The sequence below is a fragment of the Dasypus novemcinctus genome, chromosome 3 (genome assembly GCF_030445035.2).
Source record: "Dasypus novemcinctus isolate mDasNov1 chromosome 3, mDasNov1.1.hap2, whole genome shotgun sequence".
NCBI lineage: Eukaryota > Metazoa > Chordata > Mammalia > Cingulata > Dasypodidae > Dasypus > Dasypus novemcinctus.
The window spans coordinates 10,609,820-10,635,408 of NC_080675.1; the positions used below are offsets into that span (position 1 = coordinate 10,609,820).

General features: G+C 39.7%; 1 non-coding gene across 1 annotated transcript; it reads right to left on the reverse strand.

The window, feature by feature from the left end:
* Positions 1–8,977: 8,977 nt before the first annotated feature.
* On the reverse strand, positions 8,978–9,084 carry LOC111762118 (U6 spliceosomal RNA). The gene has a single exon (XR_002795315.1). It is a non-coding gene; the product is annotated as a U6 spliceosomal RNA (small nuclear RNA).
* Between the last annotated feature and the right edge of the window lie 16,505 nt (positions 9,085–25,589).

Genomic DNA, 25,589 nt, shown 5'->3' on the forward strand with positions numbered 1-25,589 from the left:
TGGTGCTTGGTAGTAATCCCCCTACATATGTAACCACCACCTCAGTGAACACCAAAAGCATTTCTAGCACCCCAAATATTTCCCATGGATCCCTTCCCAGTCAATTCTACCTTTATCCCCAGTTCCAGGCAACCACTGACCTGATTTCCATCACTTAAAATGACATTGCCCATTTTAGAACTTCCTAGGAATGGACTCAGGCAGTGTGTAGCCTTTCATTACTGGCTTCTTCTCTCAAGTTAATGTCTTTGAGATTCATCTATGTTGCTGCCCATATCAGTAATTCATTCCTTTTTATTGTTGAGTAGTATTCTATAGAATGGATACACTACAATTGGTTCATCCATTCACTGTTGATGGACTTTTGGGTTTGTTTTAGTCAGGGTTCTCCTGAGAAACAGAACTCACAGGTTCTGTTCCTAATAGATATATCTCCTAATGTATATATATTAGGAGATTTATTACAGGAATTGACTTGCACGACTATGGTGATTGGCAGGCCAAAGTTGGAAGCTCAATGAAGGTGACACTGAAATCCCCCAAGAGAAGCAGCAAGTTGGGAACTCTTGATGAAGGTTTTGATGAATTCCCCTGGAGAAACTGGCTGTCTGAAGTAGGGATAGAAATTACTTTTTTCTGACTGCTGAAATCATCAATTCTCCTATTAAGGCCTTCAACTAATTGAATGAGGAGACTTTTCTCATTGCTGAAGGCAACCTCCTTTATTGCTTACAGATGTCATCGTCAGCCATAGATGCAATCAACGGACAATTTAAATCTATGAAATACCCTCACAGCAACATTCAGGCCAGGACTTGCTTGGCCAAATATCTAGACACCATGACCTCGCCAAGTTGGCCCCTGAAATTAACAATCACAGGGTTGTTTCCAGTTTTTTGGCTTTTCTGAATACATCTGTATGCAAGTATTTGTGTATGTGTGTGTACATGTTTTCATTTTCTTGGCAAACACCTAGGCATGTAATTGCTGGGTCATATTGTAAATGCGGTAAATACGCTTAACTTTCTAAGAAGTCAAAATAGTGTTCCCAAATCTTTGTACCCTTTTGCACTCCCATGCATGCTATTTCCAGTTGCTCCACATTCTTGTCAACACTTGGTATTTTCAGTCCTTTAAATTTTAGTTGTGAAGTGGCTTCTCCTCGTGTTTTCAACGTGCATTCCCTCGAGGAGAGTAAGTATGTTTAGGAGCGTCTTTTCTGGTACTTATTGGCCATTTGTATATTTTATTTTGTTAAGTTTTTGTTCAAGATCCCCCCACACACTTAATTGGGTTGTTTTCTCTTATTATTGAGTTTTAAGAGTAATTTTTTTCAGACTGGAGATGAATTCTTTTTTTTTTTCATATATATGAATTATGAATATTTTCTCTGTAGTTTGTTTCCTCATTTTCTTAATAGTGTCATTTGAAGAGCAGAAGTTTTAAATTTTCATGAAATTCAATATATCAATGTTTTTCTTTTATGATTAGTACTTTTTACATCTTACATTTTTGTCTACTTCAAGATCATAAGGATATTTTCTTGTGTTTTCTTCTGGAAGTTTCGTAGTTTTAGACTTTATGTTTAGACCTATGATCCATTTCAAGTAGATTCTATGTATTCTATGTGATAGAGGTCGAGGTTTTATTTTTTTCCCCATTCGTATATTAGTTTTTCCAGCAACATTGCTTGAAAATAGTACTTTCCCTATTGAAAATTTATTGGAATATCAATTGACTACAGGGAAGCAGCTGTGGCTCAAAACCATTGGGCTCCTGCCTACCATATTAGGGCGGCCCTGGGTTTGCCTCCTGGGGCCTCCTTGTGAAGGTAGGCTTGCCCACATGCTGTGGAGTGCTGCCTGCAAGTGCCACAGAGAGCTGACTCAGCAAGGTGACACAACAAAAAGGGAGACAAGCAAAAACGCAGAAGAGCGCCCAGCAAATGGACAAGAGAGCAGACAGCAAGCAAACCCCGGGTGGGGGGGGGGGGGGGAGGTGGGGAATAAATTAAAAAAATAAAAAAATACAGACACAGAAGAATGCACAGGAAATGAACACAGAGAGCAGACAGCAAGCAAAAGGCTGCAAGGGGGGAGGGAGTGGATAAAAACATTAATTGACTACATATGCATGATTCTATTCTGGATCTTTCTTATGTTCCATTGATCTATTTATTAACCCTTATGCCAATGCTACACAGTCATGATTAACTTAGCTTTATAGTATGTCTCGATATCAGGGAGTACAAGTTTTTTAACTTGTTCTTTTTCAATTCTTTTTTAGGAGGTACCAGGGAATGAATGCAGGACTTCATATATGGGAAGCAGGCACTCAGCCACTTAAGCTATACCTGCTCCCCTCAAAAATGTTTTGACTACACTATACCCTTAAAATTTCCTTATAAATTTTATAACAAACATCAATTGCTTCACAAAAGGGTCCTGGTATTTATTGATAGAGTCAAATATGTAGGTTAATTTTGGGATAATGGACATCTTAACAATACTGTCTTCCAATTCAAGAAAGTGTCTATTCCTCCTTTTATTTTTATCTTCTTTATTTCTTCTCACTGAAGATTTTTAGTTTCCCTGCACAGATTTTGTTGCATTTTCCTAAGTATTTTCTGTGCTATTGTAATATTGTTTTTAAGTTTCATTTTCCCATTATTCAATGCTAGTATATAGAAATACAATTAATTTTTTATTTTGGCTTTTTATGCTGTGACATTGCTAAATTTTATTAATTCTTGTAAACATTTTGCAGAATTCTTAGGATCTTTTACATAGACAATAACATCATCTGTGAAGAGACTTTTATTTCTTTCTTTTCAATCTTTATGCCTTTTAATTCTTTTGCTTGCCTCTTTCCACTAGCTGTAGTGAACTTCAGTTCAATGTTGAGTAGAAATGGTGAGGATGGACATCCTTACCTTGTCCTATATTTTAGGGAGATCATTCAATATTTTATCGTTAAATATGATGCTCTCTGTAGAGTTTTTATAGACATCCTTTATCAGATTGAAGAAGTTCACTTTTATTATTATGTTTCTGAAAGTTTTAAAAAGAATTTCAATATGAATGGATATTGAAATGTATCAAATGCTTTTTCTGCATCTATTAACATGATCACATAGTTTCCTCTTTATCCCATTAATGCAGCAAATTGCAATGGTTGCTTTTTCACTAGAGAATTTGTGAGTTTACAAAACAATGATGCATAAGATATATGCTTCTGTACACCACCTCTACCCCCTTGCATTGGTGAGGAACATCCATTACCATTGATATTAGCACTTCCTAGAAATAATTGTACTATCTTTTAACAGTATTTACCTTTGTTACAATTGAAGAAAATTCATTTCATTTAAAATTTTTTTTTTATTTTTAAAGAAGATTTAGATTACATAAAAGTCACATCAAAAATACAGGGAAGGGGAGCAGATGTGGCTCAAGCAGTTGAGTGCCTGCTTCCCACATAGGAGTTCTTGAGTTTGATTCCTGGTGCCTCCTAAAAACAAAACAAACAACCAATGAAAACCAACAAGCAGGCGGCGGACTTGGCCCAGTGGTTAGGGCGTCCGTCTACCACATGGGAGGCCCGCGGTTCAAACCCTGGGCCTCCTTGACCCGTGTGGAGCTGGCCCATGCGCAGTGCTGATGCACGCAAGGAGTGCCCTGCCATGCAGGGGTGGTCCCCCACCCCTGCATAGAGGAGCCCCACGTGCAAGGAGTGAGCCCCGTAAGGAAAACCGCCCAGTGCGAAAGAAAGTGCAGCCTGCCCAGGAATGGTGCTGCACACATGGAGAGCTGACACAACAAAATGATGCAACAAAAAGAAACACAGATTCCCCAACAAAAAGAAACACAGATTCCTGTGCCGCTGACAACGACAGAAGCGGACAAAGAAGATGCAGCAAATAGACACAGAGAACAGACAACCGGGGTTGGGGGGCGGAGGGGAGAGAAATAAATAAAGAAATAAATCTTAGGGAAAAAAAAAACAACCAACAAGCAAACAAATGAAGAAACCAACTTAGGGGAGCCTATGTGACTCAGTGACTGAGTACCGGCTTCCCACATACAAGGCCCTGGCTTCAATTCCTGGCCACAGTACTGCAAAAATAAATAAATAAATAAAATAAAAAATAAAGTGGATTCCTATATACCTCACCTCCTCTCCCTCCCACACATTCCCACATTAACATCTTTCATTAGTATGGTACTTTTGTTACAATTGATGAACACATATTGTAGCATTGCTACTAATCATGGACTATATATTATAGTTTACACTTTGCCCCACACAATTTTATAGGCTTTGACAAAATGTATAATAGCCTGTATCGGTCATTGCAATGTCATGCAGGACAATTCCAATGTCCCAAAAATGCCCCCGTGTTCCACCCATTCCTCCCTTTCCCTCCCCCTAGAACCTCTGGTGGCCACTGTCTCCATATCAATGATGCAAGTTCTTTCATTGCTAGAACAATAAAAAATCTATAATAGAATAATAATAAGTCTACTTTAGTTCATTGCTCATCCCCCAGTCTTGAATTTGGGGATAGTGGTGTCTACTCTGTTTCTAATTGAGAGGGGGCTTAGATTCATGGCGCAGATGGATGGAACTGTCTTGCTTGCAGTTGTAGATACTCTGTTTTTTTTGGGATGAACATTGTTCATCATCACCCTCTTGTTAGTTGTCCTGGGCAAGTCTGATGAACTGGAGAGTAGGTGTTGCAACCATGCTGAGATTCAGGGCTCAACCAGCATATGAACAGATCAAAAATTTAAGTCTCTGGGACATATAAGTAGCAAGTATAGTGCTAATTATAAGTTAAGTAAAACAGGCGGAAGAGCCATGTGTAGGGAATTATAAATGATTCTAGCTCTGTTACATTGTGGGCATATATTCCAAAGTAAGTTCCACTGACAGGGTGCTGACTTCCTGAGATTGTCCTGCTTATAGTGTCTTGATGTCTCTTTTGCCACCAGGAACCCGGCTGTTTGAGGCATTGTTTACTGTGGAGTCAATGAGATCCTGCTGAGATGTGCATAAGTGTAACCTCTGAATGATCTTCTGACTCACTTTGAAATCTCTTAGCCATAAAAACTCATTGGTATTTAATATTTCCCCCTTTTGGTCAAGGTCCTTTTCCAGATGCATCACTAGTCAGTGCTTGGTAATAATCCCTTATGCCAGGGAGGCTCATCCCTGGGAATCATGTCCCATGCCAGGGGTGGGGGGGGGTGGGGGGAGAGGGGCGGGGGAAAGTAGTGTGTTTTTATGCTGAGTTTGGCTTAGAGAGAGGCCACATTTGAGCAACAAGGAGTCTTTCAGGAGGTAACTCTTAGGCAATATATAATACTAGGCTGAGTTTCAATTTCACAAGGAAAGGTTCATGAGGACAGTCATCAATATCAAGGAACTGGCATAATGGTCCACCTTCCTTTGCTAGGCACTGCCCATACACTTGGGGGATTCTTGCTCCTCTATTAGAGAACGTAGCAGGACTCCCCAGGATGGGAAATCAATATTCTTTTGGTTATTGTGTGGGTCTCCAGCCACTGAGACAATGCCCCATGAACACTTGAACATATTCATATGTCTTTGAGGCATGCCCCAGGTGCAACCCTCCCCACACGTCCCCCATCACTGACATCCCGCACCAATGATTCTCCCCTGCCACATTTGTGACCCTTCTGTACTCCAAAACTCCCCAAAAACAAAGCCAAAAAAACAGCCAAAAAAACTTAATAAGAAAATAAAATGATAAAATACAAAAATACAAAATAAAATAAAATAAAAATGTTTAAATTAACTATCTTTCTTCACTGTAAGATCTATTGTCTTTTCTGTACAGTGACAATTTCTTCTGTTGTTCCCCCAGTGTCTTTTTTTTTTCTTTATCTTCAAAGAAGCTTTAGACTACAAAAAGTCATGTAGAAAATATAGAGGATTCCCATATACCCTCTCCCACTCTCCCCTATTAATAACATTTTGCATGTGGATGGTACATTTGTTACAATCAATGTAGAAATATTGAAGCATTGCTACTAATCATGGTCAATGGTTTGGATTGTAGTTTACATTTTGTACCTACACTTTTATAAGTTTTGACAAAATTTAAAATTGCCTTTATTCATTCTTGCAAGATCATGCAGAACAATTCCAATGTCCTAAAAATGCCCTATGTTTAATCTATTCTATTCTTCCCTTCCCCTCTCCTTGGAACCTATGGTAACCACAAAGTTTCAACTTTTTATTTTATTTCTTTATTTCTCTCCCCCCTCCCTGTTTGTGTTCACTGTCTGCTCTCTGTGTCTGTTCATTGTGTTATTGTCTTCTTTTTAGGAGGCACTGAGAACTCAACCCTGGACATCCCATGTGAGAGGGAGGCACCCATTGGCTTGAACCACACCTGTTCCCTGCTTGTTATGTTGTTCATTGTGTTTTCCTCATTTTGTCTCTTTGTTGCATCATCTTGTTGCATCAACTTGTTCCGTCATCTTATTGTGTCAGTCACCACACCAACCTGTTGTGTCAGCTTTCTGTCTTGCTTGTCTTCTTTAGGAGGTACCGAGAACCGAACCCAGGACCTCCCATGTGGTAGGTATGTGCCCAACTGCTTGAGCCACATTTGCTTCCCTAAGTTTCAATTTTTGAAGAATAACATTCATAATTATATGCAGTAATATTGAGGGCTTGACATATTGGTCTATTTTTTTTCTTTTATTAGGCATTGCCTATATTCTTGAGAGATTATTGCTTCTCTAACTGAGAACATAGCAGGACTCTACAGGATGGGAGTTTAATATTTTCTTGTTTATTGTGTGGGATAAACAAGAAATAACACACCAGGGAAAGATGAACACTTTCACATTCCATAGAGGTTGCCCCAGGTGCACTCTATCCTGCATATCCCCATCCCCAACACCCTACACTGGTAACCCTTCCCTGCCGTATTTGCAAAAGAACATTCCCACCATTGTAGTTTTACCACAGACCTGCAATTCCCCAGAGTTCATCTGCTCCTTCCTCCAACCCTCCCCCTAGTTCCATGGATAGTCTGCCCCAAACCCCCATTCTACTCTCCCTCATATTCCTGCACCATAGAACCCTATCACCCCCATTCACTGACCAACCACATTGTTATTATGAGGGTTCTCTAGGGAAACAGAAGATATCTGTCAATAGAAAGAGATTTTATGACCCTGGGGATGCACAAGTCCAGGTTCCACATGCAGGCTGCAAACCAGGGGCTCCGATGAAAGTCCAATGAATAGTCCTTGATGAGTTTCTGAGAGATGTTGACTATTCAAGACGAGCTGGGAATTTCTCTCTTAATGCTAAAATCACTTCCCTTCTAAGGCATACAATTGATTGGATATAGTGTCACTCATGGCTGAGGGCAATCTCCGTAATTGTTGTAGATGTAATAGACTATCTATGCAGTAAAGTCACCAGTGACTCATGTCCATGAATGTCCTTGTAATACAATTAGCGCAGTGTTTAGTTGGCCAAACAAGTGGACACAATTACTTGGCCGAGTTGACACATTTGCCTGATCATCATACACACCCTTTCACCTTATCACAGATTTAGTCCATATTGAGCATCACCTCATCATCCTCTACTATATTTTTTGTCTCTCTTAAGCAGATTCTATGTTGTGAGTCTGCTCAATTTTCTTGAGCTATATCAATGAAGTTTTGTAATATTTGTCCTTCAGTGACTGGCTTACTTCACTCAACATAAGGTCTTCAAGATTCATCTATTATCTCATGTGTTAAAACTGCATTCCTACCTATAGCTGAGTAATATTCCATTGTATGTATATACCACAATTTGTCCATCCATTTATCTGTTGATGGATACTTGGATTATTTCCAATTTTGGGCAATAGTGAATAATGCTCCTATGAATACTGGTGTGAATATATGTTCATGTCCCTGCTTCCAGTTCTTCTGGATATATATGCCAGGTCATATCACAGTTCTGTAGTTAGATTCCTGAGGAACCACCAAACTGTCCTCCATAATGGCTGCCCCATTCTACATTCCCACCAGCAGTGGATGAGGGTTCCCATTCCTCCACATCTTCTCCAACACATGTAGTTTTCTGTTTTTTTTTAATAGCTGCCAGTCTAATAGCTGTAAGATAATATCTTGTTGTAGTTTTGATTTGCATTTCCCTAGTAGCTAGAGATGTTGAGCATCTTTTCATGTGATTTTTAGCCATTTGTATTTCTTTTTTGGAGAAGTGACTATTCAAATCTCTTGCCCAATTTTTAATGGGTTGTCTTCTTTATTTTCAAAATGTAGGATTTCTTTATATATGCTGGATATTAGGCCCTTATCAGATAGATGGCTACTGAATATTTTCTCCCATTGTCTAGGCTGTCTTTTCACTTTCTTGACAAACTCTTTTGAAGTGCCAAAGTTTTTCTGATTTTGAGGAAGTCCCATTTATCTGTTTTTTTCTTTCATTTCTCATCTTTTGGGTGTAAAGTTTATGAAACCATTTCCTACTACAAGATCCCATAGATGCTTCCCTACATTATCTTCTAGTAGCTTTATGGTCTTGACTCTTATATTTAGATCTTTGATCCATCTTGAATTAATTTTTGTAAAGGGCATGAGATGGTGATGCTCTCTCATTCTTTTGGATATGGATATCCAGTTCTCCAAGTATCATTTGTTGAAGAGACCATTCTGTCCCAGTTGAGTGGACTTGGTGGCCTTGTCAAATATCAGTTGATGGGTCATGCGAGGATCTATATCAGAACTCTTGATTCTGTTCCATTGGTCAGTATGTCTATCCTTGTGCCAATACCATGCAATTTTAAACACTGTAGATTTGTAGTATGCTTTAAAGTCAGGTAGCATGATTCCTCCAATTTTGTTTTTCTTTTTCAATATGTTTTTAGCTATTCAGGGCCCTTTGTCCTTTCAAGCAAATTTCTTAATTAGTTTTTAAAAATATGGAACTCTTCATGAATTTGCATGTCATCCTTGCATAGAGGCCATGCTAATCGTCTCTGTATTGTTTCAATTTTAGTATATGTGTTGCTGAAGCGAGCACAGAAAAATTATTAAAATTTATTTTAGATGTATTTCCCCCCATATTCCATGCTATTATTACCACCTTGTATTCATAGTATACATTTGTTATAATTCATGAAAGAACATTCTTATACTTGTACTATTAACTATAGCCCTTAGTACAATAGGGCTCACTGTGTTGTGCAGTTCTGTTTTCTCCATCAATTTTTATTCTAGTAACATGTACATCCTAAGATTGCTTTATAGATAACTTTAATGAAGTATATTGCAAGTCATAAAGTTCACCCATTTCAAGTGGGCAACTCAGTGATTTTTTTAAACTTTACAGAGTGGTGCAACTATCACCATAAACCAATTTTAGAACAATTCCATCCCCGCAATAAAATCACGCATGCCCATTTACAGTTAATCCTCATTCCCACTTCCAGCTCTAGGCAGGGGCTTTCTGTCACTATAAATTTGACTTCTCTGGACATTTCATATAAATGGAATCATTCAATATGTCATCTTTTGAGCCTGGATTTTTTGCTTAGCATGATGTTTTTGGAGTTCATCTATGACATAGCATGCATCAGTAGTTCATTCCTTTTTATTGCTGAATAGTATTTCATTGTATGAATATATAAAGTTTTATCTAGGTATTCATCAGCTGATGGGCATTTAGGTTTTTTCCCAGTTTGGAGATGTTATGTAAAATGCTTCTATGAACATTTGTATGCAAGACATTATGTGGACATGTTTCATTTCTCTTGGGTAGATACCTAGTAGAGGAGTTGCTGTCTTGTGTATGGTGGGTCTATTTTTGAGAAATCACCAAACTATTTTCCAAAGTGACTACATTGATTGCCTTTTAAAATAGTAAACCCACCTGGCTTAAACCCTACCTGGTCACAATGTCACGTGTGTTCACTTGATTTGCTGATATTCTGTTCAGGTTTTCGGCATCTATGTTCATGAGGAACTTTGTCTACAATTTTCTTTTCTTGAAATGGCTTTGGTTTTAGTATTAGGGTAATACTAGTCTCATAAAACAAGTTAAAAAATGCCCTCTACTGTTCCATTTTCTGAAAGAGTTTATGTAGTATTAGTATTATATCTTTTAAAAAATATCTAACAAACTTCACCATGAAATCATCTGGACCTGGAATCTTCTTTGTGAGAAGGCTTTTGAGAACGAATTCAAGTTATATAAGAGGTATAGCACTCTTTAGCTGATCTGTTTCTTCCTGAATCAATTTTGGTAAGCTGTGTTTGTTAACAATTTTTTTCTATTTCATCTCAGTTATTGAATTTATTGGCATAAAGATTTTCACAATGTATCTTAATTTTTCTTTAAATGTTTGTGGATTTGGGCTGGGCTGGAACCCGTGTCCTCCAGCACTACTCAATCTCTAGTATCTTCTGCTCTCGGCCTCTCAGCAGCCACTCTCTGACAAATGCTGGGTGGTCTCACCCTGCATACCTGCAGCCTCATCCTCAGGAAAGGACTTGGGAGGGCCTGCCCGGCATGCTTCTGCCCACCCCTCTACAGTTTCCTCCTCCCTGATGCCCTGTCCCACAGATGCCAGCCACTTCATTTTCCTTAATACTCATTTTCGCCTCCATCTGATCATTGGAATTTTGTGCTCTGCTTAGACTCACACCATCCTGCATCACAGTTGGGAAATTGTCTGAAGCCAGCTAGATAGAAATCAATAAATGGATCTGAAACCCAGTGAAGAGCCCACATGGACACCAATATCCCCAAGATGGCTGCTGGAAGACCCTTCCCCCCCCCCCCCCCCCCCCGACAAGATTCTGCCATTTGGAACAAGATTTCCTCTGGAAGCCAGGAGAAGCCCCAGATATTCCCCAAGGACTTTATAATTGAGCCCCCCTGGAGGATTGATGGGTAACCAATCCAAACAGCAAACAGCTGAACTCCTCCCCTGCCATTAGCAAAGGGGTGGAATAATTAATGGTTTAAAAAGCAAGCATGAAGACTTCTTTCTTGCTTGCTGTCTTGCCTTTGCCCTGCCCGGGTGCCTGTCCCAGTGCTGGTCTGTGTGCCTGTTCCTGCCTTCTGCACCCTGCTCTTGCCATTTTTTCACTACCATGGTCACCAAGCAAAGTGGGCGTTTATAATCTGTAATGGGGAATTGCAGTCTGTAAATCAGGCTGCTTTATCAATCTTCAGCCCTTCCTCTCTACCTGGGACCCAATGATATGGGCTGGGGGGCGGGGGGGCTGTATGTTTCTTCATAAATAACCTGGGCTGTATGTGTAAGCTAAATATGTTAATTCAAGCTTACCTGGAATGTAAAAGATATCTATGAGAGGTATATGTTAATTCAAGCTTACCTAGAGAGTATGTGTTGATTCAAGACCTATCTGATACTCAGATAAAACACTTGAAACTCTAAGAAACTAACAAAAAGTCCTTTTGCATATAAGCACTGTTCGATTCCCTACTCTTACATCCTCTGTATAAAAGGAACCCAAAAATCCTATTTGGGGCTCAGGTTTTTGAATAGGAGTCCCCGAGCCTGGCCAGTCATTAAAAAATTTTCCTTCCGAATATTACTGAGTCCTGGCCTCTGCTTCCACAGTATTTTTGGGGGGCACATCCAGGATCTCAACAAAGGCCAGAGATGGGAGCATTTCACTACCCCTTTCAGATATCTCCAAGGAAGCCAGGAAGGCTCAGGTGAACCCCAAATCTGGGTGCCCCTGGACTCTTTTAGTCCAGAAAAAGGATGTGGGCTCTGCCGGAGACAACCAGATATCCTGAAAGGTCTAAAAGGAAATTCTGGAAATGAAAAATTCCACACACCAAACAGGTAAGGCCCCCCCCCCAAAGGGGCATAGTGTCAGGAAAACCTAACTTCAAGCGTTAGAAGGGGATCCTGATGAACTCCCAAAAAGCAGGCCCTGGGACCTCCAGAAATTCAAGGGGGGGGAGCCGTCTTCTCCAGGTCTGAAAAAAAATAGAAAAAGCCTGATGTTTAGGTTTGGCTAACTGCGGGTTAGTATCTGGTTCTGGTTCTGCCTCCACTAAGATATAGTGAAGGTTTGATTACAGTGAAAAAGGACGTTGATGGGTTTAAGTCCTAACGCATCCTGAAAAATTGGTCTGGATTTGGAAAATCTTGGTTACAGAAAAATGGATTCTTTTTTGCTTGGTCTGAATATGAGTTAAACAGTGAAGAAGTTTAGCCAGAAATAAGTCTTTGTTTTGGTGCCGGATTGCAAATGAGTCTGTTTTGTAAACAGCAAGGGTAAGCAAAAAGTCCTGTTAAAAGTCTAGTGTTGGAAGCCCCCGCCCCACCAGGGTTGCCATAGTTGACAGGCTGTAGCTCAGGGGCAGCCGTGCGGGAGGAATGAAAATTACGAGTCAAATTGATGGGCTTTGTGTTTTTGTCTGTGTTTATTTGATGCTAGTGTATATTATGAGTCAAATGGAGGGGTTTGTGTTTCTGTCTGTGTTTATTCGATGCCAATGTACATTATGAGTCAAACTGATGCTCTGTGTTTCTGTGTTTATTCAATGCCAGTGTATATTTTCATGCCTCCAGATAGTAGTATTAAATTGTGTAAAAGAGTAAGCTTTGGTTAAGACGGAGTCCCTCCCTTGCCATTGGCAAAGGAGTAGAATAATTAATAGTTTATAAAGCAAACTGTGAAGGCTGAACATGGTCCTGCTCTGCTCTTCCCCCTCCCTGTGGGTCCATGCCTTTGCAAGCCTCTCTAACCACACCCAACTGCCTGGAGGGAAGAACCAGTTAGAAAGGCATCTGGCAGAGCCAGGATGCATGCAATGGAAATTCCTTTCCCCAGGGCGCTCACAGACCAGCATACCTTTGCATGATTAACCTTTGCCCATGCTTTGCCTTTCTGCTACTAAATCTCTTTTTGCAGGTTTGTGTTAAAATGATTTGAAATGTTTCAAAAACTGTAAAACTGGTAAAGTGCCCTTCTAGTAAAAATGAGTCTATTGCCTCAGGACCCCAAACCTTGTTAGTTAGAACAATTAACCTCTAATCACTTAATGGCCTTTTGATGGCTGGTTTAACTGGGAAACTATCAAACAATAAAGTCCTGAATTCCAGTTAAACCAGTATAAGGAAAAAAAAAACAAAACAGATAAATCTGAGGCCCAGACACCTCATGTGCCATCCATTAAGGTCAAAGAGTTCCTTGAAATGCTAAAGCTATAAAATTCTTCTGTTTTAATCTGTGTTTAACTTTAAAATCTGTGTTTAACTTTGTCAGTTTGCTTATGCCTAGAAAATCAGATTTGAAGTTCACCTGTTACAAATTATGCTAATACTGTCTTGCTGGTAAATTTAATGCATCACTCACAGGTATAATTTATTTAATTGCTGGAAAAGGTGGAAAAACTGTGCAGAATTGTTACTAATAAAATTATTGAGTTGCATAATTAATAAATAAAGGTACCCAAATTAATTCTAGGTAAAAAATTTCTAGAAACTAAAAATTAAAATCAGTGTATAAGTACCTTTATATATATATATAAATTAATAACTAAAATTATTACAGCAGAGTAAACGTAGCTTAAATTTCAGCTATTGTAATAGTAATCTTATACTAATTTACTTTTGTTTATAACCACTTCAAGTTTATTTAGTGTTTATTATAGTAATAGTAATTATAACTTAAATTTACCTTTAATTGTAGTTATTTTATAACTAACTTCACCTATCCCTAGACTTCAATTATTGTGATAATAATCATGAACTAAATTTGCTTTTGCTTATGATTACTGCCAATCTGGGCTGACTCCCTGCCTCTGCTTTTGGTTCTAAAACAAAAATTTGTATCATAGCATTGGAAACAGTTTGGTTATAAGCCATTAATTTTAAAAAGCCATAAAAGGGGGAAACTGTAAACCCCTAGTCTGGAAAAGCCAGCAAAAGAAACCTTTAGGAAACTCTTTCTTTGGTTTGTAAAATACAAGATTAATAAGTTAACATTAGGTGTACTAAATCTTTAAAATAATTTAAAAAACTGTAAGTTTGGGTTTAACAAAATTAAGTTAAAATATACATATATAAATTTGTCCTTTCCTAAATGCATAAAGTAAAATCCATCAGTTGCCAATTATAATTTAAGGTAAATTAACCAGTCTATGTAATTATGTTTAAGTATAAAAAATTTGTGAAAACATCTTCCAAATTAAAGTATTTAAATGGCTAGATCTAAAAAGCCATTATTATTAAAAATCTAAATTGGTGTTAATAAAAATAATTTTTGTAACAATAAAACCTGTCTGAAAGTCACCTCAGTATGCATATTCAAGTGGTGGCAGTAAAAGTTACCTTAATTCCATTGGAAATATTCCGTTTTCATTTTAAAATTAAAAAGGTTATTTTTCCCTCTACTGTTAAAATAAAATACCTGTATAATTAATGACTTCATGGTAAAAGTATAGAAGTAAAAATCAAAGTACTAAAAAGTTAAGTTCATTTGATATGTAACACACTGCATTAAAAATGTTTAAAAGATATATAAAAATCAAGGGATAAACTTCAGCACTGTCAAACTCTCTTGTACATTCAAACCAGGCCTTGAAACATTGCAGGTTATGTCTCCCTATGAGTTATTGGCTAGGTTGGTCACTGACTCTTAAAACAATAAAGGGTATCTACTACATCTCTGGTTGTGCTCCTGAAGTCAATGGAAACTACACTGCAGTTTCAAACTCTCGCAGCAGCCAACAATGTCACTGTACAACCAAATGTACAATAAATATTGTCTCCAAACTGGCTCTGTTTCATAGTGCCAGAGAATGCAATGCACCAGGCCGGTTTCTCTCTATGGTCAACAGTGCTGCAGCTTCTGTGAAAAATGTACAAAGTTGAGCAGTAAATACCAGAATACTGTAAGTAGAACTTAAAACACAATTGGGGGCAGCGGACTTGGCCCAGTGGTTAGGGTGTCTGTCTACCACATGGGAGGTCAGCGGTTCAAACCCCGGGCCTCCTTGACCCATGTGGAGCTGGCCCATGCACAGTCTTGATGCGCACAAGGAGTTCCGTGCCACGCAGGGGTGTCCCCGCATAGGGGAGCCCCATGAGCAAGGAGTGTGCCCCATAATGAGAGCTGCCCAGTGCGAAAGAAAGTGCAGCCTGCCCAGGAATGGCGCCGCCCACATGGAGAGCTGACACAGCAAGATGACGCACTAAAAAGAAACACAGATCCCGTGCCGCTGACAACAACAAAAGTGGACAAAGAAGACCCAGCAAATAGACACAGAGAACAGACAACCAGTGTGGGGGGGTGGGAGGAAGGGGAGAGAAATAAATAAATAATTCTTAAAAAAAAAAAAAAATGACAGGGAAAAAAAAATACAATTGGCACTATGGCCTACTCCCATGGAGAGATAACATGTAAGGTATTGCAAACCTGAAACTTGAATCTATTAACTACAGCTCAAAAAGAAACTTATGCATTGAGTAGTATATTAATTAGTATTAAGTGCTGTACCTATATCCTATTCTAGGTATATGTCTAATAATTATGGTGATATTTCTATTAAATCATATGCAAAAGTACATTAAACATGTTAAAAGTCCTGGTAACCTTCATTTCTGAGTAGTTAATAAACATGTCTATAAACTAGGAAAGTGACCACCTTGCCTGAAAACAATGGGGCCAACAAACCTTTTAATTAAAAGGCCACCAAATTAACTTAAGGGCAACCTCTCACATCCTTCTCCCCACACTAGGTGAAGGATGTGCTTGAGCCCAAGGCCACCAGTGGCTTACGGGTAATTGTAATTAATACCAGGCTCAATTACAAAAAACCCTGAAGGTGCAAATAAAGGTGTATCGAACTCTCAGCCCAGGTTTCCCTCCTACCCCTTATTCCAGCACCTGCACTAGTATTTAAATTTCCACAGTGCACCACAGTATACCCTAAACGAGGGCAGCTGGCTTAGGGTTCGCCCTGAAAACTGATAAGTGGCTTATTAAAAATGTTCAGATACACCTGCCAGGAGCAGTGCAGTAAAAAGTCCTTCCTGAACTTTACCAAGGCACTCATCTGGAAAAAAATGCCCTACCCAGCTTAGCCAAATGGATTCTCAAAACAAACGAACAAACAAACAAACAAAAAAACAGAGCCTAGTAAAAACAGTCAAAAAAGATTTTATCAGGAATTACTCAATTAAAGCCAAAATATAAAACCTTTACTCTGTAGTTCTGATCAATCCCACAGCTATTAAAGCCAAAGAACGTCCAGCTTCGTGTACTAATCTGTAAGAAAATCATCTACCCAGGAGTACCAGTTCACCAGAAGCACCTGATGAAACACACAAGTACCAGTCACTGAGCAGCCTGGGATGCATCTTCAAAAAACAAAGCTAAGTAATGTCTATGTCGAAATCAACCTTGCCACTTTTTATCTCCTTTGGCTTAGCTGAAAAGAGAAGTATCTCTTCTCATTTCTCTCCTCTACTATAAAAACTAATATTAACGATTTATGCCTAATCCCATTGTCTATTACAATTTCTCTCTAGGGTTAACCAAGAACATAAAATAACTTTATATATATATATATTATATATAGTACATATATTATATATATATGTACTGTTCCCCACCAACTTTAGAAAGGTGCTGTCTTTGTAGGTACCTAACCTTTTCTACTTCTATAATCCAGTGTCCTCTTAAAAAAAACCATGTATTCCCAAAGTGCTAATTAAATTTGTTTCTTTCAGAATAAGCATCTTGTTAGCCATGTGAAAACTTCATCCAGCTTCATACAAAATGCCAGATCCGTCATCCTCTAGTTGAAATATAATAACAGAGTTTTTACACCTTGTCAGGTAAAGACCACAACCCATGGCCAGCAGGAAGTAGTGACAGAAAAAAGATCATCTCCCTTCAGCACCCCTTTAAGATTAAAGGTGTAAACTCTCTAATGGGAAAATGAAGCAAGCTTATAAAATAAGAATTAATAGATGGAGCTGGAGCCTGGCAAGAAATCCGCGTGAGCACTGGTAACCCCCAGGATGGCTGCTGGAAGGTCCCCACCCCCAAGATTCTGCTGTCCAGGACAAAAACTTCTTCTGGGAATAGGGAAAAAGCCCCAAATATTGCCCAGGGGTTTTGTCTTTGGGTCCTCACTGGGAAATTAATAAGTAGGGTAATCAATCAAAACAACAAACAGCCGCCCACCTCGTAACTCCAACAATAGTGATGCCAAAGCTTAGCAAGTTAAGCTGGCATCAAGGGGGGAATGATCTGGGCTGGGGGCGGGAGGCTGTATGTTTCTTCATAAATAACCTAGGCTGTAAGTGTAAGCTAACTATGTTAATACAAGCTTACCTGGAATGTAAAAGATATGTGTGAGAGGTATGTGTTAATTCAAGCTTACCTAGAGAGTATATTTTAATTCAAGACCTATATGATACTCAGATAAAACACTTGAAACTTTAAGAAACTAACAAAAAGTCCTTTTGCATATAAACATCACCGTTGAACTCCCGACTCCTACGTCCTCTGAATAAAAGAAACCCAAAGATCCTATTCAGGGCTCGAGTTTTTGAACAGAAAAGTTCCCAAACCCAGCCAGTCGTTAATAAAATTTCCTTCCCAAAATTATTACTGAGTCCTGGCCCTCCACACGCCATCATTGCATCTCTCTGCTGCCACAACACCATGATCCGTTATTTCCTCCCATTTCTCTTCCCTGCCCTCTGAATAAATTACTGGCCTAACTAACCTGACCTTTTCTTGAAATTCGTTTTTGCAGCATGGTCAAGAACCTAGACAAAATCCAGTTACATGTTTGGCAAGCTGTGCCGGGAGCTTATTGGTGAGTGAAGCAATGGCCTACAGCCTGTTCAGTGCCTTCCGTTGGTTTTTCATTTTAAACAGATTTGCCTACAAGCCCCCACAGGACATAATCCCGGGAGGGAAGAGGCGGGGGCATGGCGTCTGTCTGCGTCTGTGCCCTGTGCTCAGGCTTGTTAGACCTGACCGCGGCCGGGACGTCAGGGGCTCAGGGCAGCAGCTAAAAACAGGGATTCCCCGGCTAGGCGCCGGCTACTGCAAAGCCATTTTTTCAAGCACTTTAGCAGCTGTTGGCTCTGTCCCTGGGCCTGGCTCCATTGCCTTCTTCTGCCCTCTCCTCTTGGCAGCAGCAAGGCAAAGACTGAAAGTTGGGGGCTTGGCCCCCCAGCGGGGACACTCCTTTGCAGGCCCACCTTTCTATGGACCACACCTGGTTACCTGGTCTGGGACAGGGTGGGAATGAAGCAGTGGGAGTCCCCTTTCCCAGGGGTGTCACAGGCCAGGGCACTCTGGCATAATTAACCTTTACTCATGTTTTACCTACTTCCTTGTACTGAATCTCCCATTACAGGTTTGTGTTAAAATGCTTTGGAATGCCTTAAAAACTGTAAAACCAAATATGCATTTGCTAGCCAGGAAGTGACTGCCTCAGGGCCCCAAGACCTGTGAGCTAGAACAATTGATCTCTAATCACTTAATGGCCTTTTGATGGCTGGTCTAACTGGGAAACTCCTAGAGAGTAAAGTCATAACACTAGGACAGCTTTAAAGACCTCTGTACAATAGGAAGAAGAAGACTTTGCCCCTTTTCCAAGGAGCAATATTTGGCTTGGCAGCTCAGGCTGAAATCTCTTTGACCCTGAAGTCTATTCGGCCTTTCTCCCAAGTCCACAGCAGCCCCAGAAACACCCAGCAGCAGGGGCTCTGTGATTCCCAGGGTGGAGGGAATCAGGGAGCAGCCACACATCCCCTGAGATTTAGCTCAGGCGCTTCTGTTAGGATAACAGTGAAGTCAGCCTCTGGAATATCAGGAATACCAAGAACCAGAGCAGTAAACTCTTTATGGCCCCCAAGAAATTCCTTGGGGCCTTCCTTTCAGAGGAACAAACATCCCCTGAAACTCAGATCAGGCACTTCGATTTTGGCATCTGCTCCCAACATCTCCCACCAACTTGGCTTGGGTGTTTTGGTCTGAATTTCAGCATTTCAGTCATCTCCCAAGACCTAGGGCGGCCACAGGGACACCTGTAGGCAAGGCTCTGGAATTAAAATTCTCAGGATGTTGAGACCAGAGCATTGGCTCCAAATTATTTGGAGTGGTAAATATTTTAGTCAGACTTGGACTCTGGGATGCCAGATCAGTTGACTAAAAAGTGTTTCTTCATTCTTCCTAGAATAATGGGCATGGTCTCTAGCCCACCAGTAAACTTCACATAGGGGTGTTTTCTCAAGAATCAGGAAATTCTGCCTACTGCTGGTCCACATGGTCAAAAACAGCCTCTTGATTAAACCCTGAATTCTAGTTAAACCAGTGTAAGAAAAGAGGACAGATAGATCTGAGGCCCAGAAACTTCATGTTGTGGCTCCTTAAAGAAATGAGGAAATAAGCCTCAAACTTCAGCCAACTCCCTTTTAGAGACAACCTTCTCAGTTTAAACTCAGTTATGCTTCTAAAGGATGTGAATAGAGATCAAGATCCAGACTGGTTACTAAATCTCTCTTGGAAAATAAGAAACCTTATGTACCATCAATTAAAATAAAAAAGTTCCAGAAGCAGACTTGGCCCAGAGGTTAGGGCATCCATCTACAACATGGGAGGTCCATGGTTCAAATCCTGGGCCTCCTTGACCCATGTGGAGCTGGCCCATGCGCAGTGCTGATGCACGCAAGGAGTGCTGTGCCACGCAGGGGTGTGTCCCGTGTAGGAGAGCCCCACACACAAGGAGTGTACCTCATAAGGAGAGCTGCCCAGCACAAAAGAAAGTGCAGCCTGCCCAAGAATGGCGCCACACACACGGAGAGTTGACGCAGCAAGATGGCGCAACAAAAAGAAACACAGATTCCCATGCCACTGACAACAACAGAAGTGGACAAAAATAAGAACATGCAGCAAATGGACACAGAGAACAGACAATTGGGGTGGGGCAAAGGGGAGAGAAATAAAATAAATCTTAAAAAAAAAGTTCCTAGAAATGCTAAGGTTATAAAATTCTCTCTTCTGTTTTAATCTGTGATAAAATTTGTGTTCAACTTTCAAATCTATATTTAACTTTAATCATTTGCTTGTGCCTAGGAAATCAGATTTCAGGTTCACCTGTTACAGATTGGGTTTTGATGAAAGATAACCTAAAAATGAGTCTTCAAATGTCAATAATGTCTTGCTAGTGGACTTAATGTATAAATCACAAGTAGAATTGATTCAATTGCTAGAAAAGCAGAGAAACTTCTCAAAGTTGTTACTAATAAAATTCTTGTGACTTAGTTAATAAAGATACCCAATTCACCTTAAAGTAAAAACTTATTAGAAACTGTAACTAAGAGTTAAGATTGTTTATAGATACCTTTATATAATGAAACCGAAGGATAATAACCGAAAATATAACTGGGTAGATTTAGCCTAAACCTACTATTGTAAGTATAAATTCTAAACTGAACTTACCTTCATTTATGGTCACTTCAAGCCTAGCCTCGCCCCTTGCCTTTGCTTATGGTTATTTCATAACAGCTTCTGCCCCTATGGCTCAGGGGAAAGCAGACTTGAGACATCCCTGTCTCCTGTCCTACTGGTATTAGTGACCCTGCTTTCTCTTATGGCTCCAAGTGTAAACTAAATTGCTGCCTGGTGGAATTCTTGGCCCTTGGGGTTAACATCCACTCTTCCATCCAGCAGCTGCTAGAGTCCTGTTGTCTCCAAGGACTGGGAAGTGAAGGAGGTCTCCTGCCTTGATTGTCAGGGTTCCTAAAAGCAGCAATCTATGAGAGAAACCAGTTTCACTGAGGTTTTGATACCCCAGTGAATATATATAGAATTAGCTTTGCTAATCCAATTTGTCTGCTAAAATCAAAGAGAGAAGTAAACAAAGTTCTGAAGCAAAGAAAAGTTGTTTTAAAGCATTGGGGACATTTTGGTTATGAGTCAAAAATTAAGGAAAGAAATTCTCATGCAAAACCACATGGTCACAGTGCAAATTAGAATAACTAAAAGGAGGCTTCAAAGAAATCTTTTTAATGTTATCTTACAGTTCAATTTATTTTGTAAAAAATGAAAATTACAACAGTGAGTCCTGTGTCAAACTCTATTCATGCCTGCCTATTTGTGCAATATAAAACTTCATACATTGGGATGATAATATCAAATTAACAAATGAAAATTTTTAGATGAGCTCTATTCAAGTTGAAAAATCAAACGTGTGGTATGCATGTGAATAAACATTCCTGGAGCCCAAACTAGGCTGAGCAGAATGGAAAGGTAATATAGAAATCTACATATAGAATCTTTGGAAAGGAAAGTTTTTCTTTTTCCCAAGCTCTTTAACCTGCCCTACCCCAAAGACCTTCTCTTTCCAAGAGCTGTGGGGAAAATACAAATTGGGACAGATTGAAACTATCTTCTAAGCTGGAGAATTAAAAGTCATAGTTTATCCTGTAATTCATCAATTTAAACCTTTTAACAGCCTTAAAATAAGGATGACTAATAATCCTAATACCAAATATCAACAAGTAAAAAAGTCCTTGAAAGCTATGGGAAAATCTTTAAAAATAAACAGTTTTCCAGAACCTAGCAGTCAGTGTGCATTTCCTTGCATAAACTATAACAGTTTAATTTTATTTAGCTTGGTGTTATCTCCCTCGGTTTATGAAATATCAAGTATATACATTTGTTTAATCTTTAAGGTTATGAGAGTTAAATTCATATCTAATGAAATTAAGATAAAGAAATATAGATCTGCCTTCTTTTAAATGGATAAATAAATTCCATTGGTTGCTAATTGTAATCTAAGGTAAATTAACCAGTCTATGTGGTAGTGGTTAATTATAAAAAGTTTGTAAAGCATCCTCTAAACTGAAGTATTTAAAAGGCTAGTTCCAAGAAGCCATTATTAACTAGAAACCTAAATTGATACTAATGGCAAAAGTAACTTCATAGCAGTGAAACCTGTCTGCAAGTCACCTCAATCTGCATATTCAATTGGTGGTAATGAAAAATTATCTTGATTCCATTGATTCTGTTTTCATTTTTAAAAAATGGAAAAAGTAGTTTTTCCTGTACTGCTAAAGTAAAATATCTGCTATTAATGTCTTCATGGTAAAAGTATAGAAGAAGCAAAGTACAAAAAAGTTAAGTTCATTTAATATGTTACACATTGCATTGGAAATGTTTTAAAAGTATATAAAAACCAAGAGATAGACTTTAGCATTGTTAAACTCTCTGTACATTAAAACCAAGCAAGCCTTCGCTACACTGCAGGTTGCCTCTCCATTTGAGATATTGGATAGGTTCATCACTGACCCCTAAAACAATAAAGGTATCTACTACATCTGTTTGTGCTCTTGAAGTCAATGGAGACTATGTTGCCATTTCAAACTCCTGACGCAGCCAGTGATGACTCAATACAGATAGACATACAATGGATATTGCCTCCAGACTGGCACTGTTTCATAGTGCTGAAGGGTGCTATGCACCAGGCCAGTGGAATACTGGAGCCTATCTTCCTAGCTTCCCTCTAGGGTCAACAGTGCTGCAGCATGCTGACTGTGTGAAGGACATACCAAGTGGAGCAATGAGTACCAGAGTACTGTAAGTAGAACTTAAACACAATTGGCATTATGACCTGCTCCCAAGGAGAGATACATGTAAGGTATTGCAAATCTAGAACTTAAATCTATTGCAACTAATGCATTGCGTAGTACATTAATTAGTATTAAGTTCTGTACCTATAGCTCTCCTATTGTATATATGCTCGATGATTATAGTGATATCTTTTCTGATCTAGATCATATGCAGAGGGATAATGAACATCTTAAAAGTCCTGGTAAACTCCATTTCTAAGTAGTTAATAAATGTGCCTATGAGAGAAAGGAATGCCTACCTTGCCTAAGAGCAGTGGGGGAAACAGCCCTTTTAATTTAAAAAGAAAAAAAAAAAAGCCACCAGATTAATTTGGGCATGACCTCTCAGTCTTTACCCCACACTGGAAGGAAGAAATGCTTAGTCCAGGTCTCCCTCCTAGCCCTTATTCCAGAACCTGTCATACCCACACCCTGGGGAGGACTGGCAGACCTACATGCCATCCTGCCAGGGCTAAACATTTCTGAGCAGAAGGGAAATAGCAAACGAGGTGGCTAAGATCCACTTCAGCTTAGCCTCTTGAGATGGTCCATGGACAACCTTTCCTCACCCAGGACCTGAAAACCAGGATCTGATCAAAACTTGGCAAGAAAACAAGCCTCACTAAAGTGGAAGGAAATTTACTCTCTAGTTTTGATCACTCCCACAACTGTTAAAGGAATTTCCAGCTTTGTGCACTAATCCCAAATGAAGCCATCTTGGCAAGGAAGTACCAGTTAACCAGAAGCACCTGACAGGATGTACGAGTGCTAGTCATTGAACAGTCTGAAATCCCTCTTCAGGAGAAAAAGCTAAGTAGTGTCTGTATCAAAGTCAGGTGTTCCCTTTAACTCTATGCCAAATGCCTATTGCTAGGGGGAGGGAAACCTGTCTGTTTTTACTTCCTATAAATTTCTCCCTATATTATACCTAAGGGCAATACCTCTTATCATTCATCTCCTCTACCATAGGTACTGGGATTGGCAATTTACACCAAGACCCATTATCTATTGCAGTCTCTCCCTAGAGTTAACCAATAGCATAAAATACCTCAAAGAAGAATACTGTTTCCCACCAATTTTGGGAAATTGCCACCTTTATAGGCACCTGGCCTTTTCTACTTTCGTGCTCCATTATCCTGTTACTGGGACCATATATTCTCAAAATTCTAATCAAGTTTTTTTCCTTCCAGAATTAACATCTTGTTAGCCATATGGGGACTTCATCCAGCTTTACTCAGGATGCCAGATCCATCTTCCTCCAACAAAGATAGAAGAGACAGAGGATTTTACATCTTGTCAGGTAGGGCCTACTGCCCCTAACCAGCAGGAAGTAGCTACAAAAGAATGACCATCATCATTCAGCACCCGTTTAAGATTAAAGGTGTAAACTCTCTGAGGGGGGAATGAAGTGCGCTAGATAGGAAATCAATTGATGGATCTGGAACCTGGCAAAGAGTACATGTGGACATCAATAACCCCAAGATGGCTGCTGGAAGAACCCCCTTCCTCCCCGCCCTCCCCACCCCCCTCACAAGATTCTGCCATTCAGAACATGATTTCCTCCAGAAGCCAGGAGAAGCCCCAGATATTCCCCAAGGACTTTATCATTGGGCCCTCCTGGGAGATTGATATGGGGGGGGGGGCGGTAATTAACCAAAACAACAAACAGCTGAACTCCTCCCAAGTCATTAGCAAAGGGGTGGAATAATTAACGGTTAAAAAAGCAAGCATGAAGACTTCCTGCTCTTTGCTCTCTTGCCTTCGCCTGTCCCATTCCTTGTCCCCGTGCTAGTCTGCGTGCCTGTTCCTGCCTTCTCCTCCCTGCTCTCACCATGTCCCCTGACATGGATCAACACATAAGAAAACCTGGGTATTTATAATCTATAATGGGGAATTGTAGCCTGTAAATCAGCCTGCTTTTGCATTTTCATCCCCTTCCTCTCTACCTGGGACCCATGGTCTGTTATTTTCTCCTATTTCTCCTCCCTTCCTACCTTAATAAATTACTGGCTTAACTAACCTGACATGCTCTTGAAATTCATTTCTCCAATATAGTCAAGAACCTAGACAAATTGCCAAACTATTTTCCAAAGTGACTACAATGATTGCTTTTTAAAATAGTAAACCCACCTTGCTTAAAACCCACTTGGTCACAAGGTCAAGTTGTGTTAATTTGCGGATATTTTGTTGAGATTTTTTGCATCTATGTTCATGACGGACATTGCCTAAAATTTTTTTTTCTTGAAATGGCTTTGGTTTTAGTATCAGGGTAATACTAGTCTCATAAAACAAGTTAAAAAGTGTCTTCTCCCGTTCCATTTCTGAAAGGGTTTGGGTAGTATTGGTATTATATCTTTTTTAAAATATCTAACCAACTTCACCGTGAAATCCTCTGGACCTGGAATCTTCTTTGTGAGAAGGCTTTTGAGAACTAATTCAGGTTATGTAAGAGGTATATAGCACTCTTTAGTTGATCTTTTTCTTCCTGAATCAATTTTGGTAAGCCGTGTTTGTTGAGAATTTTTTTTCTGTTTCATCTCAGTTATTGAATTCATTGGCATAAAGATTTTCACAATGTATCTTAATTTTTCTTTAAATGTTTGTGGATTCGGCCCGGGCTGGAACCCGTGTCCTCCAGCACTACCCGACCTCTAGTATCTTCTGCTCTCGGCCTCTCAGCAGCCACTCTCTGACAAAGGCTGGGTGGTCTCACCCTGCACACCTGCAGCCTCATCCTCAGCAAAGGACCTGGGAGGGCCTGCCCGGCAGGCTTCTGCCCACCCCTCTACAGTTTCCTCCTCTCTGATGCCCTGTCCCACAGCTGCCAGCCACTTCATTTTCCTTAATACTCATTTTCGCCTCCATCCGATCAGTGGACCTGCGTGCTCTGCTTAGA